The following is a 17,045-nucleotide window of genomic DNA, read 5'->3' on the forward strand; positions in this document are numbered from 1 at the left end:
TTCCAAAACGATTTGAAATCTTTTTTCCGTCGAAAAATTTCATACCTTCTTCAATTTTTTCTAGAAAGTGAGTAGGATTTAGGGGGTATGTCTGTTCACCAAAAATGATTGTAATTGACCCCCGTAACCGAAAATAATTTTTCCAGAACGATTTGAAATTTTTTTTTTTTGTTCAAATATTTAGGCACCTAATTAGATTTTCGGTAAGGAATCTTTTTTCTCGAAAGCGCGTAGGATTTCGGGGGTATGTGTAATGACCAAAAATGATTGTAATTAACCCCCGCAACCGAAAATAATTTTTTTAGATCGATTTGAAAAGTTTTTTTTTCGTCGAAAAATTTCAGCACCTACCTGATTTTTTTCTCAAAAGTGAGTAGGATTTCGGAGGTATGTGTAATGGCCAAAAATGATTGTAATTGACCCCCGTAACCGAAAATAATTTTTTTCGAATGATTTGAATATTTTGAATTTAATTGTTAATAACTTTTTAACGAGATCGCAGTCAAAAAATTGATATTCTTGATTTTCGTCTTATTTTGGCCTCTAGAATCCCCCATTAAAATTTTAACACCCTGTATGTCGACTTCGAGTTGATGGACTTCCGTTTCTGCTCGTGTTTGTTTCCGAACATGGCCAATGTTATTATCTATGCTCTGTCAATGTTCCTACCACTGTTACTGTCGATTTGTAGGTAATATTAGTCTCTTTTATTTTGAGCGATGTTAAGACGATAGTAGGTGGACATGCTTTTTTACTTATATCAAGAATGTTATTCGAATCGTCATTATCCCGATAGATAACAGAAGCATTGAAGAATTGAAAGCGAACATTATTTCGGCTTTTACAGAATTAAAAAAAAGTACAAACATTTATGATACACAATAAGCAGTACATAATAATTTATTTAAAAGAGTACAATTATATATGTATGTATTCAGTATAATGGTCAAACTTTTGATCAATTTCTACGCGACTGAACATATTTGTAAAAAGCAAATTATCTATGTTTATAAACACAAACACGAGCAGGAACAAGATGACCGTAAATTTGAAATCTACATTTAGTATACGTCATAAATTAAAAACTGGAGTGTTCCTATTGAAAACCCCTTTATAAATGGACCTTGATTCATTCCATGTTTTACGTTTTATGAACTTGACACAAATATACAGGGTGTCCCATTTAAATCGTTCCAGCTGAATGTCTCCAAAAGTATTGATGATATGGAATAATGTTACAGACAAATGTTTGATGGCCTGGGGGGAGGGGGGCACATAATCTGATGTACCCTATACTTGGGTCAACGAGACGAGTCAGTGAAGAAAAACAAAGTATTCGTGTGGTTGATGCTACGGCTGCAGTCATTGGCTGCCAAACGACACTTACGAGTCACATTCCGGGACGAATGTGGATGCTGCTGACTCATATCGTTGGCTCGAGTATGTATAGCTAAGTTTTTCCTAGATGGACGCGTAGAAGATATGTGAAGGTCAACTTTATTTTCTTAAACGAAAACGCATACTTTTTATGTACCAATCGATATAACTGCTCGTTATTTTCCACATAAATATACTAAGCCCATTATTATGAAAAATTATTTCAATTTTATATAAAAGATATTTTAATCTTAGTATTGAACAATAGCAGTAGTATTTTGTTCATGTATTACGACTTACCACTCTAAAGTTAATATTCAAAAATACGTTGTTCAGCTTGGATGCAGTGATTCGCTCTATCTCTAAAGGATCTATCAACGTTTTCCAGCAGCCATGGTGCTGCTAGAAAAGAATCATTTATAAAAAGACCATAATATAACAAATAAAACCAAAGCCTTAAAGATGCGTTAGGAAAAGAGTGACAAAGAAGTCCCATGAAATTTCACTGCACCATTAATGCTTTCTATACTAAGAATATTAAACAATTATTTTAGAGACAAAAGGAGACCCGACAAAAAATTAATCTAACCTGTAATGTCGAGAAAATACGTATGTACTAACACTTTTGTAAAATGCATCATAATTCGTTTTTTCCCTTATTTATTAAAATATTCCAAAAGTATAATATATTTTGTTTTAAAATAGTTAATATTATTTTACATGTTAACACATAAACATAGGATTTATATAATTTTAATTACTATTGTTTACATTAATCAAAATTACCTTTTTATGAAGTGTACGAACATTTTTTGTACCTAAATGTATACATATACTGTATATTTTAAGGACATTTAAATTTGATAAACTTTATAATTATATTATCAGTAATAATTATGTAATATCCTCAGCCATCGATGTTTTAATTATATACCTGTCGGTTATTCGAGTTCACGATCGCTCGAGCTGAAGAAATAAACAGTTGCGGAAGTAATTTCGTCCTGAATATTCCTAAACGTAAAATGCAAAAAGTAAGTGCGCACTGAAAGTGCAAATCGCTTGTACTTCTAACAAAGTTGACATTTTCAAGTATTTGCTTTCATTTTTGACTCGTTTGATTCTGTAGCTTTTTTTTATTTATTAAGCTATGAAACCTCCTATGGGATAATTAGCAATATATAACATCTTCTTATAATTAAATACTGTATAGTTTCACATTTAAGAATGTATACCATGACTCTGCAGAAATTTGAAAATTACTAACAGTGGTAAATCTTTAAATGGTTTACACAGAAATGCATCTTTCATATGAGAACGGAAACCAAATTGACAAAGTTTATGTACCATGTCCTTTCTTTTGTAGTCGCATAGTGGGCACTGCTATATGACGCGATCTAGAAATTACTCCAAGCAACCGCACTGTCACTTCAGATCATCAATAACATTAACTCGAAAAAGTGAGGCAGATGGTAAATGGTATGCATGGCATCTGTCAGTCCAGGAAATAAAATCTCTTTTGCTTTTGTGTGGATTTTTTGGCTAAAGCATCCACTTTCTCGTTGTAGGAAATTTCAACGTGAGCAAGTGATAGGCGAAGGGTAAAGGAGGTATCCTTTTTTATTGTAGTGAATTAGAATTGTTTTTTCGGGCCCAAAGCTGATACCTAACTTATTAAGTCTGCTGTTTCTTATAGCTACTGCTTTTTCAATAGATCTTTTGTCGATATTAGAAATAGAAACTGAGGAGTACACCAATGTCCTCTGCGAATTGAGAGACATGAATTCTGTTATCAAGCCTCCTGCATACGTTTTTAACATAAATAAGATATAACAAGGGGCTGAAAACACCTCCCTGTAGTAAACCTTTATAGATTTTTCCAGTTAACGAGCTAGAGGGACTGCATATAAGAAAGCTAAGAATGTTGTGTTGGCATCCAAGATCAGAGAACTTTGCTAGCAGAATATCACTGTTGACATTATCGAATGCCTTTTTCATCTTCATCTTTGATGCCTACCACTGAAGACACGACTTTAGCATTTTTTCAAAAATTTTATAAAAGTATAAAATGAGGGAAATAGATCTAACGCTATTAAAGTCCTTCTCTAATACTCTAAACTCTGTCCAATTTGATTGGAAGATTAACAATAAAAGAATATTCAATTTCATCAAACTGCGGTGCAGCCTTACGATTAACATTATTAAGTATTAGGTTAAACTCTCGAAAATCGATCGGAGAAAATAGAAACTGATTTTCCTCACCTTAGTTTGACAAGGAAATATCTGGGTTTGTTAGAACCCAACAAAGGGCAATCTTGTTAATTATTTTGAGATTTTTTAATGGAACTATTTTTAGTAATAGCCGCTGTTTCGGCCACGAACAAATATTTCTTTATCAAACTATTACGTACAACCGATGCTTATTGCACAACCGATTTTGTGCTCCTAAACCCATTCGAAAGATCACCCAATCAACTTGTAGGAAATTGTTAATCCTTATGTAACCCCTAGAAGCCCGTTGCTTCTAGATTATGAGTTCAAGAGCTGACTACCCTTGAACGTACCTAATCAGAAATTTACTAAACTAGAAAATCTTAAACTAGGTTGCCCTTACCAAGCTGACAGAGACGAACATCTCTCAAACGGTTGGAGGATTGGTCAAGCTAATCCTCAAAGTCATCACCTTAGCAGGACGTTTTCCTACATTTTGCAACATTCCCGCCCACCTTGCTGCTTGATGTCCAAGTAGACCATGCAGGGGTGAGCGAAAACGCTGTGTTTTTACAAACAATTTGGGGAAATCCGTTAACGACTCCCCAGTCCCTGATGCTCCGCACATATGCACCAAGCATAGGTTTATGATACGTCAATCACTATTGAGTTCTAAGAAGAACTCCAAGGATTTCAAATCCCGAGTGGAGTTTGGAAATTCCTTTAATGACTGTAACGTAATTTACTAGATGTAAATGTCTTGAAATTTTAATCTTCAAAAATAGCAAAAAAATCACATCTGCATCATAAACCTTGTAATGTTAAAGTTCCTTTGAATCCTTAACAGCCGCAATTATTATATTACTAAAGGCATAATATTTATCGTCAGTATCTAATGCATCGTAAGAATACTTAGCCCAATCAGTTCGTTTAGATGTGAGTCTGTGGTAAAGTTTTGTATATTGTACTTTTTCGATTTTCAATTTGACATGTAATGAAAAATGTTCCCAGCTCCAAATATCGTCAAATACTTCGAGCTTAACCTTGTCAACGATGTCAGAAAATGAGAGGACTAAGTCTAGGTTTGAGCACTTTTTCCTGTAGAAAATGTGAATGGTAGTATTATCATTAATTAGAATCAGATATGGAGTTACAAAGTCTTATTCGATTAAAATTATTTTTCGAACAACACCAGATAAGAATTTCAGATAGAGAACCTTCGGCTTTTATCGAGAGAAACAGCTGATCAGACTCCGTCTGCGAAACATTGAAACCAAGTACCCTAACAACTTAATAGGATAATTACGGGAGTTACATTTGTAATTTTAATCCCACCAGTTTCTAAAAGATCAGAAATATTACAGAGAGATTAAATAGAACAAAAATTGAGGGATTTTTTTATTAGAAAAATGAGGCCTTCCTCAGGTCTGTTATTTCTGTCAATTCTGAATGCATTAAAACCGGAGAGAAAACAATTTTTGTTCTTACTAAACCAAGTCTCTATTCCAATAAATACGTCAACAGCGGATAGTTATTTCTGAAATTTTTCTTTACATTTTGACAAGCCTCTGCAATTCCAGAAAACGACGTTGAGCTCAAACCTGCTGCTTTACTGGGTCATTATACGGCTGAGATTGACGTAAAATTGATACAAAATTGATGTAAGGTTGACTTGTGGAGTCGATGTTTATTAAAGCTATTGAAAGATCAGAGTCAGAATCTACGTCATTAGCAGAATCGTCCTTTTTATTGATCTCAATAGACCATTTGTTGTATTGTATCTTCTTGACGATTCTCGAAATTTTATTTTTTAACAATTAATAGGTTAAAGTGGTGTAAATTTCTCAGAACATTTTTATTAAAAGTGATGAAATCCTAGTGTAAGACATTGCTAGCTCCACGATTTTGAATTGCTCTTAGCTTTAATAAGAAATTCTTTGTATTCTTCGTGTTTCGAGACATATAAATTTGGATATTGATTAAGAATATGCTTAATTGATTCCAATTTAATCTCCATATCTTCATAGTCAAATAACTTTTCTATAACATATTTTTTAGGTTCTTCATTAACATGTTTGCCATTTAGAGGTGGTTTGATGAAGGAATCGTTACCTTTTTCTTTGGTAGTCATGAGATCCTTATTTAAAGAGGCTGTCTGCGTAAATATTTTTGTGAGATCAGAACATATACGTATAGCTTAAGCTGTTTGTTGATACAGACCTTCTTGTAGCAGTTTTATATTCAAACTTAACGGTGATGTTGACATGGTCTGTATTCGTTAATGAAGCGGCTTTAATGTCATTTAATGAAACAAGATTCCGAAGTTGAAAGAGGCCATTTGGTATTGCTTCTAATGTTGTCGATAGCAGTAAGAGTATCAGGAACGAGATTATTACGCAATTTGATGTAATATACGACTGTCAAATTATTAACGCTATTAGGACATTGTTTACCAGATATTTCTCACTTTTCTAAATAAAACAGCTTGGGTACTCCGAAGAAAATTAAATCTATTAGTTGACAACTCTTGATGTACCTCTTCCCGTTCATGTGACGTGAATTTGTAAAAACTTTGAGCATTCTATTCAGGCGTGCATCCGGGCCACACGATTCTGTCCACGCGCTTTTATGGCAGGGCTAGCGTGCTTTCTTTCGTTAACAAAGCCAATGGTCGGACCAACTCTCGAATCCCAGACCAATCCATTGTTCTAAATGTTCTTACGAACGACGAAGATCAGATCTAGAACTTAGACATTTGCAGCGCACGTGAGCTGCCATCGACAACTTTACCATTTTTTTTTTTATACTCATTATTGTTTTCGACACCAGGGACCGCCGTTAAGTACGATATGGGAATTTTCTGTTCAGCGAAAATTCCCATATCGTACTATACAAAGATGACTTGTTGACTAGACACGCCGATTGGCCGTAGCGTAATAGAGACGCCCATCCTCACACGTAGTATCGTTATTGGCTGGACCGCTCACAACTACAATTCCATCGCGTGACGATGAACGCGAACGAAACGTATCGAGACAAAGTAAGATAGAACAACAGTTAACGACATTGGCGTAACCGCACGCTCAGGATATTAACCATGAATAGAAGAAAAATCTTTCCTTACATTTTACAGTATCATTATAATTCTTTATAATAACTTGTTAAGAACAAGTGCCTACTTACAGGGTGGCTCGAAAGTCACGATATTATAATAAAATGATGAATATTGAAATTTCAGGTTGTACACTGCAAATATTTACAGAAAAATTATACGGAATTATATTAAATTTGCAGAATTAGTATGAAAAGCTTTATGAATCTATAAATTCATTTGTTTCTAAATGAGAAATGAGAAAAGGGTCTTTGACGACCTGAAAGTGTAAAAAATCGAATGAAAGTCGCCAAAAAATTCCTAATTAGTCTACACGGTTTACCTGCTAGCCAAGTTTATTATGGGCTCGATTGGTCTGAGCATCCACCAACATCGCGTAAATTAAACATTTGGCTTGCAGGTATTAACCTACAGTCATAATTTGTCTGCAAACATAGATGACTTATTTATTTCTAGTATCCCCTATCCCGCCCATAAACAAGCGAAACGAATCCCTTTTGTTACAAGTTTCTAAAAGATGAATGAACCCGTAAAATAAGCATTTATGAAATTTTCAAATGAAAAAAATGCATATACATTATTCGAATAAAAATCTTTCATATAAATGATTATCTACTTATTCTTAAATATCTGCAAAAAGACCTCAAAGTTTATTAACAATTCTCACATTTTTTAAAATATTTTATTCGAAAGTATTATTCATGTTTTGATGTGTTTAAAATTCTTTAAATATTTGAAGACTGTTCTAGACTTCATTAAATGAATGAACTTGCATTATTTAGTAAACAGTAAGTAAAAGAGATTTCATTATATTTCTCGCAGATATTGAGGTCTTACTACTATGCAACGTGACGTCAGAGCAGGCCTCTATGGTGGGAATGAGGCGGCACGTAGGCCTTTTCTCCTTGCTCTTGCCCCGTTTAGTTTGTCGATGCCTAATCAACAAGTCATCTCTGGATAGTACACTTCCCCTAACATTTAGAAATAGTAACATCCACTACCACCGTCAACCACCAATCAGTCAAAATTTGTACACTCCCATATACAACATTTTCTACCAATAACAACACAGTCGAGATTATGTAAACCGCGAGCACCGTCGAAAACGACACTTTTTCCTTCCGAGTCAAAAACCGAACAGCACAAAACACGCGTACAACACAAAATAGAGAACATACAACAAACGCAAGTCTCATTTTATTACTTACAAAGAATGTTCGCGAATGGTCCGGCTTCGATTTTGATGAAACTTTGTACACTTATAAAGCAGCCAAAAATAATCGACTCGTATTTTTTTTAGCTGCGGTAACTCGAGTTTAAGGGGTGAAACCACCCCTTGAAGTTTTGGCTCGAAACGACTATCTCGAAAACGGAAAGACATACGAAAAAATTGTTAATGGGCGAGATTAATGGTTTCTTATGTACAATGACATGGTGTTAAAAAATTTAACAAAATACAATTTGTTTATAACAGAAAAAAATTTATTAACTTAATTTTTCATTTTATTGAAATTTTCATAATGACAAAAAATGACAGGCATTTTATTCCAAATCCACTGGTATGTAATATTTTAAAATTGTCTCCTACAGTTTTGCAGATTTTTATGATTTACATCTTGCGCGCACATCCACTATGGTAACAGCCGTTCTAAATTTGATTTTAATAAAGCATTGTAGGCTTGCATTAAATTATACAATAACAAGTAACAAGTAACAATAACAGTAACAAGTTTCTTAACAGCAATGAAAAGATTAATTGTTTTTATTGCCCACCTATGACATCGTGGCAAAGGTGGAGCGATTTATAAATTATAAATACATACAGTGTGTATAGCAATAATTCTATGTAGTTTCGACAATAGTGGTACTCGTCGAAAAAATGTTTAAAACATAAAGATTTCTTACACCATGCGCATTTAATTATTGTCACGTCATCGCAAATATGGCATCTTGGTTCATTTTCAACAGAATAGCAGTACTCAACAGGATTCTGGAATGCATTTGGTTTTTCATCTATATATCCGGATTTATACCAGGAGTATTTAATAAAATTTTGGAACCTTGGCGATGAAAATTGATTGTGGATCAGAGATTGAAGTTTAATTATGTTATTTCTAGCGTGGAGATTAATGTCGTGATTTAAAACGAGAACTATATCGGAAAACTAGCGGACGAAATTTTTCCAACTGCGGAAACCGTAAACATCCAGTGGTTGAACATACTTTGTTCTACCTTAGAGTATTATAACAAATTTTACGTCTTTACCCTCGGGAGTAACATCGTTCATCGTCTTCTTACAGTGACCACTCCAGGAATCAAGAATTAAAACTATTGCGGGCCCAGTATTTGCAAAGTAAATCTTTCTTAACTAGGTCTTGAAGTGGTCCATAGTTAATTGAAAGCCAGGAAAATTTGTAATACCAAAAGATGAAACAAAGTATGTTCAACCACTCGATATTACGGTTTCCGCAGTTGGAAAAATTTCGTCCGCTAGTTTTCCGATATAGTTCTCGTTTTAAATCACGACATTAATCTCCACGCTAGAAATAACATAATTAAACTTCAATCTCTGATCCACAATCAATTTTCATCGCCAAGGTTCCAAAATTTTGTTAAATACTCCTGGTATAAATCCGGATATACAGGGTGTTCGGCCACCCCTGGGAAAAATTTTAATAGAGGATTCTAGAGGCCAAAATAAGACGAAAATCAAGAATACCAATATGTTGATGGAGGCTTCGTTAAACAGTTATTAACAATTAAATTCAAAAATTTCAAATCGTTCTGGAAAAATTATTTTCGGTTGCGGGGGTCAATTACAAGCATTTTTGGTCAATAGACATACCCCCGAAATCCTACTCAATTTCGAGAAAAAAATTCATTACCGAAAATTTCATGTCTGACCATAGCGTTGATATGTTTCACTGAAATTTCATGCGTATCTTTAAAACATCATAACTTCTGAACGGATTGGACGATTTTAATGTTTAAAAAAGCAAACTACGCGTATTTTGGTGGAGAATATGTACAAATCGCAAAAATATTCGAAAAGTTGGTCCTTGACCTCGCAAAATGAGAAAAACCCCATAAAAATGGTTCAATTTTCAAACAGCCATAACTCCTACAATTGTGAATATATTTCAATGAAACTTTTTTCTGAAGTAGAGCTCATGAGTACCTACAGAAAAGTATTAAACAACTTTTCTGTAGGGCGTCAAACAAAATTACTAAAAATTAAAAACGAATTTTTAAGAAGAATCGACAGGGGGTAGGTGCCTAAATTTTTCGACGAAAAAAAAAATTTTTAATTAATTCTGAAAAAATTATTTTCGGTTGTGGGGGTCAATTACAATCATTTTTGGTGAATAGACATACCCCCGAAATCTTGCGCATTTTCGAGAAAAAAATTCAGTACGGTCGGAACTTTAAACGTTAATAAGTGTTTAACGAAGCCTTCATCAACAAATAAGTATTCTTGATTTTCGTGTTATTTTGGCCTCTAGAATCCCCCATTAAAATTTTTCCCAGTGGTGGCCGAACACCCTGTATAGATGGAAAACCAAATGCATTCCAGAATCCTGTTGAGTACTGCTATTCTGTTGAAAATGAACCAAGATGCCATATTTGCGATGACGTGACAATAATTAAATGTGCGTGGTGTAAGAAATCTTTATGTTTTAAACATTTTTTCGTCGAGTACCACTATTGTCGAAACTACATAGAATAATTGCTATACACACTGTATGTATTTATAATTTATAAATCACTTCACCTTTGCCACGATGTCATAGGTGGGCAATAAAAACAATTAAACTTTTCATTGCTGTTAAGAAACTTGTTACTTGTTACTGTATAATTTAGTGCAAGCCTACAATAGTTCATTAAAATCAAAGTTAGGACGGCTACTACCATAGTGGATGTACGCGCAAGATGTAAATCATCAAAATCTGTAAAACTGTAGGAGGCAATTTTAAAATGTTACATACCAATGGATTTGAAATAAAATGCCTGTCATTTTTTGTCATTATGAAAATTTCAATAAAATAAAAAATTAAGTTAATAAATTTTTTTTTCTTATAAACAAATTATATTTTGTTAAATTTTTTAACACCATGTTATTGTACATAAGAAACCATTAACCTCGCCCATTAATAATTTTTTCGTATGTCTTTCCATTTTCGAGATAGCCGTCTCGAGCCAAAACTTCAAGGGATGGTTTCACCCCTTAAACTCGAGTTACCGCAGCTAAAAAAAATACATGTCGATTATTTTTGGCTGCTTTATAAGTGTACGAAGTTTCATCAAAATCGAAGCCGGACCGTTTGCGAAGGTTCCTTGTTAGACGAAATGTGCTCCGCCGACATTAATTTACCGAACGAGCAAGCCGGGTTCGCGAATTAAGAAGCTTACAATCTCTTATAAACGAGTTCGCGATCATATCCGGTACACATTTATAATTCATATTTTTTCAGTGTTTTGCATAAATGGACTTCAGATTCGGAATCTTTATTCAATAATTTTAAATTTGACCTATATCATACATAAAACGGTTAGATCACCGGAAGTGACTTCCCTTGTAAAAACTTTATCTTGTTGATATGCAATTAATATTAGCACCTATTCAACGTATACAAAGGACATGGCCAAGAAATTTGTATTATTGTATACATGGTATATTATATGTCACCCAATTTACATGCAGTATTAATTTACGAAGCACATGTAATTGAAAACACTGTTTTACCAATATGAATATTATCAGTGGAAGCATTAGAAGCAAGGAAAAGAACAGGAGACATACAGTCAGTCACGAAAGTTTTCGTATACCCCCTAAAACGGTCGTTTTAAAGAAAATAAGTAACAATTTCATATAATATTATGTTTATTTATTAATATGTACAATATTATTAATTAACCTATATAAAAATGTATTATTTTTTAAGAATATTTTATGCAATAAGAGAAAAGCGAAATATGTATGTTACAAAAGTGTTACATTACTGTACAGTAAATCTAGTAAAATATTAATGTTACATTAATATTTTGTCGGTCCTCCTTTTGCCTTTAAAACTGTTTTTAATCTTCTTGGCATAGGATGGACTAATTTAGTTGTAAAATCAGACGGAATTTTTTTCCATTCCTCTTCCAATGCAGTTTTAAGGCTTTGTTTATTTGTTATCTTATGCTTCCTAATTTTGCGTTCCAAATAATCCCATACGTGCTCTATAGCATTCAAATCTGGTGATTGAGATGGTGAAAAAAGTTGTTTCGAGACATTGTACAGTATCCATTGCCGAATAACATGAGCTGTATGCTTAGGATCTTGGTTTTGTTGGAAAATCCAGTTGCTTTCCAGCCCCAATTTTGCCGCATCATTTTTTAAGTGGCTTTTAAGTATATCTAAATATACCCATCGATCCATAACAAAATCTATAAATACTAAACTCCCAATCCCAAGGCTGCCATTGAGCCCCAAACCATAACGGATCCGCCACCATGTTTTAATGTTGGTACCAGGTTTTTCAAATCAAATGCTATACCGATTTTTCTCCATATCTTGTCTCTTCCATCTGCTTCAAGAATATTATACTTACTTTCGTCAGTGAATAATACTCTTTCCAAAAATTGTATATACTCGTTTTCATGTTTTTTTGCGAATTCAATTTTCTTAGAACGGTTGATGTCACTGACTAAGGGTTTCCTCCGCGACACGTGACCACGATATTCAGGTTTTCTTAAAATTCTTCGAATATTTTCAGAGTGTACTGTTTTTTCAAAATCATTTTCTACCTCTACGGCTATTTTTGGAGCACTTACTTTTGAATCTTGGCGAATAATTTGCAGTACAGATCAAACATCTCTATTACTTAGGATTTTAGGGCGACCACTACGTGTTTTATTTTCATATTTATTAGTTATTTTGAATTTTTTTATTATGTACTGAATAATAGAATATTTTCTGCCTACAATGTTAGCAATTTCACGTGGAGATTTCTTCTCTTTATACAATTTAACAATTAATTCCCGCATTTCAACGCTTGTTTCTCTCCTAGAAGCACTCATTGTCGCTAAATGATTGTTAGACATCTTTCAACTGAATCACGACGTCATGACAACGTAAACAAAACATTATCGGGGAAGCCCAGGTATTATGTTTCAAAAATTTATTAGATTTACTACCTTCGTATTTTAGTGTGCGAACAATTTTGTGACATATATATTTCGTACCTTCATTGTATAAAATATTCTTAAAAATAAATTTTTATGTAGTTTAATTAATAATATCATACATAATAATAAATGAATATAATATTATACGAAATTGTTTATTTTCTTTAAAATTACTATTTTGGGGGGGGGGGGGTGTACGAAGACTTTCGTGACTGTCTGTATTTCATGGCCTACTCTTTTCACCAGACTTTGTCATATCATAATTATTAAAAAGCACGATAACGATTAAAATTAAAAACAGTTCACCGAGCAAAGAAATTTATAACAAGAAATATGAAAATTATAATCTTTTTTATCAATATAAAATTCATATTTACCTTATAAGAAATGATCAACAATATAATTTGCTAGTATTAACTAGTAAATGATTTCCAATGAATGCCTAAGTTTTACATGGAAAGTTATCATATATAATATTAATAATCAAATATTGAAACTAATATTAATTAATGACAATTATCTATCTTATGACGATGTTGCCATATTACTGGAATCATTCGATAAGTAAAAATACTGTTGTTAAAAAAATATCGAAATAAGAAGTACGATACTTTCAGAATAATGAGTTGGCATCTCTATCATCAATTAAAAACAAGTGTTATCAAATGAAGTTTCGACTTTAACTCCAAAATTTCACAATATGTAATGAACTTATTTGACGTAACAGACTTAATTTTCTGTAACATTTTGTAAGAACAATGCAGACATCCACAATAGAAGAAATGCAGTACATTTTAAATACCAAGTTATTTAAGATGAATAAAAAATTAACTGTAAAGATGGAAACAAATAAAATGATATAATAAACTTTTATATTTCAAACTCTCAACAGGAATGAAAAACAAAAAGCATGTGAAATTGTGATCTAACTGAAACACGACACAAGGTAACGATTTAGTTAAAGTGCAGGTAATTTGGAATAGTGGTATTTCAATTTACCTTTATACAGTACAATTACAAAAATAAATAGAAAATAAAATTATCTTTTCTTATGATCTAATCAGAAGCAAAAATTACAGCATCAAAACTATCATCTTTGTTAAATATCAATTCTAAGTCTTAAAAGTTATTAACAATAAACGCAGATATAATTTTCAGTATTATCACCAGCACATTCGCAATGTACCCATATTTCACACATAAAATGCTGTAACCATTCTTCTCCTCAGTCTCGCGTCAACCGTATAACTGTGTAGACGTGCTACAACGGCTCCGCCGCGTGTGCCATACGTACAGTGCAAGTGTACTAGTGAAAGTGTTATAAACAAGACACTCGTGTTAGTGCCTTCGCAATAATCGGCTCCGTATACTCGTATACGGAATAAAGCCAACCTCAATGGAACCGACAATAGATCATCGGCAATCAAACGAGACTTCTGAGTACAGAGGCATCTCGCCCACAACCCCCACAGGAGAAAGCTCAACCGAAAATAACTCAGCTCCAGACAGATCCTATGCCCATGCCGCAAAATACGAATCTATACCCACTAAAGAACAAGCCATCATTCTCGAAGCAATAGACGGCATTAGTATCAAAGAATACGCCTGTGCAGTAGGAAAGATAACAGGCCCGAAAGCAATAAAATTTATATCAAGAATATCAAATGGCAGAGTATGCATCTATTTGGACAAAAAAGAAACAGTGACCCTCCTAACTGCAAACCACAAATCAATAACAATAAACAATAAAGCAATTGAAATGAGACCCATGCTGACTCCAGCCCAACGAATAATTCTATCTAACGTTTCCCCCATCATACCCAACCTAACAATAGAAAACACATTCAAACAAAATAATGTCCGACTTTGCTCAAGAATATCCTACCTAAAAGCAGGAATGCCTGATCCAGAATATTCACACATACTAAGCTTTAGAAGGCAAGTGTACGTCAACCCAGATGATGTTAAAAAAATCCCAGACTCATTTCTAATAACCATGGAAGACACGCAATATCGAATTTTTACTACCACAAATACACTAAACTGCTTCATGTGCAAACAAGAGGGCCATGTTGCCAAACTGTGCCCCTATAATACAATTTCAAAGCAAGACAAGACAACAGCCAACGTAAACTCGAGTCCCAGCGTCACCTTTCAAACTACAGAATCGTCGACAAACAGGAACACACCGGCAATTGAAACACCTGAAGTACCGATGGAACTACCAGAAAAACAAACGACGGAATCAACAACAGATCCACCGAAGACCCACACAGGTATTAAAAGACCTTTATCGCACTCATCAAACGATACCAACCCCGATTATGTAAGTCTAGACGAAATCATTTTCCCCACGCCACTACCAACCAAAGCCTTTAAAAAAGCTGCCATTACAAAGGAAAAAATAATCCAACCTATACGGCCTAAGTCACCAATAAACCATGAAAAAATAGAAGAAATGTTAAAACCAGCGAACCAAGAAATTGAACTCCATAAAGAAAAATATATCCTAAACTACACTCAGTTAAAAAGCCTCCTTGAAAATACTTTTGGAACAAACCACCCACTCGAAATATCCAAAGAATATACAGAAAACACACCGGCCTTAATACAAATGCTAAAAGATATTTACCCCCTTCTAGATAATCGAAGTATAAAAAACCGAATACACAGACTTTGCAAAAAACTCTCCGCTCAAACACCTAACGAACACTCGGTTAACTGGGCATCAGATACTGAATCTGACACATCACAATCATCTTAAACAAACATCCAAAATAAATATGAAGTCAATCATACAGTGGAACATCAATGGATATTACGCACACCTCGAACAACTCCAAATTATATTGAAACAACACAACCCAGACATACTATGCTTGCAAGAAACTAACTTCAAACGGAATCACTACCCCGCCATAAAACATTACAATACCTTTGTAAAAAACAGAGTAAACGAAAACCACGCAAGTGGTGGCGTAGCCATCGCAATATCGAGTAAATATGACTCGACCGAAATCCCTCTAACCACCAACATAGAAGCAGTAGCAATTTCAACATCTATACCTCGTAAAATACATATCTGCAGTATCTACATCCCTAACAGCCACCCCCTCGAACTTGATGAACTTGAAGATCTCATTAAACAAATCCCGACACCGTTAATTCTAGCTGGTGATTTTAATAGCCACCACTCATTATGGGGGTCATCCAAATTGGACAGCAGAGGGAAAAAGATTGAAGAGCTGTTAAGAAACCCGAGCTTAATTCTCCTAAATACAGGCACCCCAACTCACTTCAACATTAACAATGGAACTACAAGTGCAATAGACCTCACAATATGTAGCACAAAACTAGCACAACATATAAACTGGGAAACCCTAAATTACCTATATGACAGTGATCATTTCCCCATCAAAATAACATTTGAAGACAATATCCCTCCTCCTCAAAGTTTCCCCCGACCTGAATGGAGTATTAACAAAATTAACTGGACGTTATATCAAACAAATATAACACACTCGCTCACTGGAAGAGAAGAGAACCACAAAATAGACCCAAATAAAATCAATGAAGCAATAAATGAATTCACAGAAATTATCAAATCAGCAGCAAGGAAAGCATCTAAAACCCCCCAAACTAGGAAAACCAGAAAACAAACCGTCCCTTGGTGGAATGAAAAGTGTAAAGCAGCCCTACGAGAAAGTCATCACGCATTTAACCGAGCAAAAAAACACCCCACTAATGAAAACCTAATAGAATTTAAAAAGCTAAGAGCCAAATTCCGCAGAATCTGCAAAGAAAGCAAGAAGGAAGCATGGAAAGACTATATCTCGAGTATAACTGCACAAACTCCTACTAAAAGGGTATGGGAAAAAATCAAACGCATCAACGGGGACCGCGTAAACCACGGGATACAGTTTCTCGAAACTGAGCCAAATAAATACGTAACGCACCACGACGACATTGCAAATCTCCTAGCCGAACAATTTAAACTAAATTCAAGCAACAACAACTACAACCTGTCCTTTATAGCCGACAACCCAGATCAAGACGAGTTCCTAAAAGAAATCTTACTTCACACCGACGATAACAATATGAACCCTACATTAAATGTTCCAATATCATCAAAAGAAATAACCAGTACCCTCTCAACAACAAAAAACTCTGCACCAGG

General features: G+C 34.1%; 1 protein-coding gene and 1 pseudogene across 3 annotated transcripts in view; one reads left to right on the plus strand and one right to left on the minus strand.

Annotated features, from left to right (window-relative positions):
• Nucleotides 1-17,045, plus strand: part of LOC143342752 (uncharacterized) — a 128,419-nt gene that overhangs the window by 14,592 nt on the left and 96,782 nt on the right. The window lies entirely within an intron of this gene.
• LOC143342439 (uncharacterized) lies at nt 8,460-12,195 on the minus strand (annotated as a pseudogene).

Source organism: Colletes latitarsis, chromosome 6, assembly GCF_051014445.1.
Source record: "Colletes latitarsis isolate SP2378_abdomen chromosome 6, iyColLati1, whole genome shotgun sequence".
Classification (NCBI taxonomy): Eukaryota; Metazoa; Arthropoda; class Insecta; order Hymenoptera; family Colletidae; genus Colletes; species Colletes latitarsis.